Consider the following 2511-nt stretch of genomic DNA (forward strand, 5'->3'; position numbering starts at 1 on the left):
CTCGTAATTTGTGATAAATAAAGTACATTCAGTTCCACAAAGTTTCTTAACTCATTTGTGGAGTCTATTTTCAACAGATAATGTCTTTATTTCTATTTAAGTTTTCGATCAGAGTACGTCTGCGAGCTTGATCTTAAGAGATTACTTAACATCACAGTGCTTTATATGCAAACTTGCACATTAATTTTAGCTATTCCTCATGTTACTAAAGAAACAAACTTCGTTTCAACACAGAAACCGAAGACATTTGTACTTCTGTATTATACAGATAACAAGTCTTTTATCCACAACATTCAGTCTGGATTTGAAATCTTCGTTTCTACCTGTCTGACGAATGATGACAGTTTTTGAGGATGTATGTTGAATAGCTTTCTGAATCGCTGATAGCACCAATGATAAAGAATGAAGGTAGTTTCCCTCTTCAATGTTAGGGCTGTGGAGATTACTGTTCCCTTCAAACGCAAATTAACCCTTAACTGCTCTAGTGGGGTCCCGGAAACCCCAGATGATAGAATACAATACATGGTACGTGAGCGGAACAACAGATGGCACCTGTGTTCTTGGTAATCCTCAGTGAAGTGCTGCCTTTTAACGCGGAGTGTTGAATGCGGTTTTTCCAGTATTATTGTGTGAGATAAAGAAAAAGAGGTCTGAGAATACCCCACCAGAGTATTAACGTAAGTTGGTTTTGACTATCTCAATTAGTTTTTTACGCGACTGAAATCTTAGAGTACTTCGAAAACAGCACACTTTCTATGACAAAGTTAATTGTTAAGGTTATGTGAGTATGAATGCATTATTTTTCAGAATGGCATCATCGAAGTCATTAACAGATGACGAGTTGGAAAGAATAGTAAATGATCCTACGTTTTTGCAATCTGATGAGGAAACCACAGCAGATGAGGATGAATTTACACTAAGTGACCATGATTCCATCTCTGAAGCTACATCAGAAAGTAGTTGTGAAGAATCAGATGAAGAGGCGTGTATTAGACCTTCCGCTGACAAATATTTTTTTGGAAAAAAGCAGTGCTACAAGTGGTGATGTGCGCCAACTATTCGTTATCACGGCGAACACGCAGATGGCCAATGTCTCTATTTTATGCCATTCTAAACATAGTAGGAGTCAATGCTGCTGTCTTGTTTCAGTGCACCAAACAACTTGATGAAAAAAATGATTTAAAAAGAAGAGAATAGCTACAAAAGCTTGGAATGGATTTAGTAAAGCCCCATATACAACGTCGAGATGTCTGACCCCTTTCTCGTGAACTGAGAGACGTTGTTGTTAAACTTGGTGGTACTCCTCTTACCTCAACATCTTCAGAGCCAGAACCCATGAGGAAAGCAACATGCTACATGTGCGCAAGAAATGTGGACAAGAAAGCCAAAATAGTGTGTGAAAAATGCTCATAACAAGTTTGCCACAACAACAGATTTTCAGTGTTCCAAAATTGTTTGTAGTCATATCTCAAATATGTAAAAATGTTTATAATATTCAGTGATAAAAGCGCAATTCAAAATAAAATTTCCTTAAATTACAGTTTCGTTTTTCTTATTGGGGTACTCCGAGACCCCACTAGAGTATTAGTGCATGAGCATTTCACAAGAGTAGTTAAGGGTTAACTCTTCATGTTATGAAGTCCCGCTGAGGTAAGTGCTACCTTATTTTTTGCCACTCCAGACGGAGAAGAGGCTTAACTTCAAAGACACAAGCCATTGAAACGGCAGTACTAACAGCACAGAAATGACGTTATTCATTGTAATTTAACTCGATAACTCTCGATATTTTTGCAAAACAGTTTCACTACTGAATCAGTTCATAGTCTTTTCTGCCGAAAAATTCCATAGTCACCATAGCCACTGTAAAACGTCCAAATTATTGCTAGTGCTTTGTTGCATGTCACTGAAGTGATTTTGGATAGAATAAGCAGACAAAGATTTGGAAATCAGTCTTTATCTGGACCAATTTCCACTCACATAAAAATTAACAACGGTCTTGAAGATGATATTGTTGGGTGGGACACTCTGCGTAATGATTGGAACTGAACACCGTGGGATTCCATTCGTGACTGTTTGGTTTTAATGAGCAACATTGTCCCTCCAACCGAATTTACTCGGTAACAGCCTGTGGATGCGTCCTGTATATTAAAGTGTAATCTAGTTATTTATACAACCAGTAAGTAAATCAAAGAAAAGGTTTTTAAAGAGATAATCATCAACTTCACAGTTAAATGCCGGCCGGGGTGACCGAGCGGTTCTAGGCGCTACAGTCTGGAACCGAGCGATCGCTACGGTCGCAGGTTCGAATCCTGCCTCGGGCATGGATGTGTGTGTGATGTCCTTAGGTTAGTTAGGTTTCAGCTGTTCTAAGTTCTAGGGAACTGATGACCTTAGATGTTAATTCCCATAGTAGAGCCATTTGATTTTCACAGTTAAATGCTTCGGTGGTTCGGACGGATCACAAAAATGACCAACTGGTGATATTAGGTAGAATAAGGAGTCTACATTTCA

The sequence above is a fragment of the Schistocerca americana genome, chromosome 8, assembly GCF_021461395.2.
Source record: "Schistocerca americana isolate TAMUIC-IGC-003095 chromosome 8, iqSchAmer2.1, whole genome shotgun sequence".
Lineage (NCBI taxonomy): Eukaryota > Metazoa > Arthropoda > Insecta > Orthoptera > Acrididae > Schistocerca > Schistocerca americana.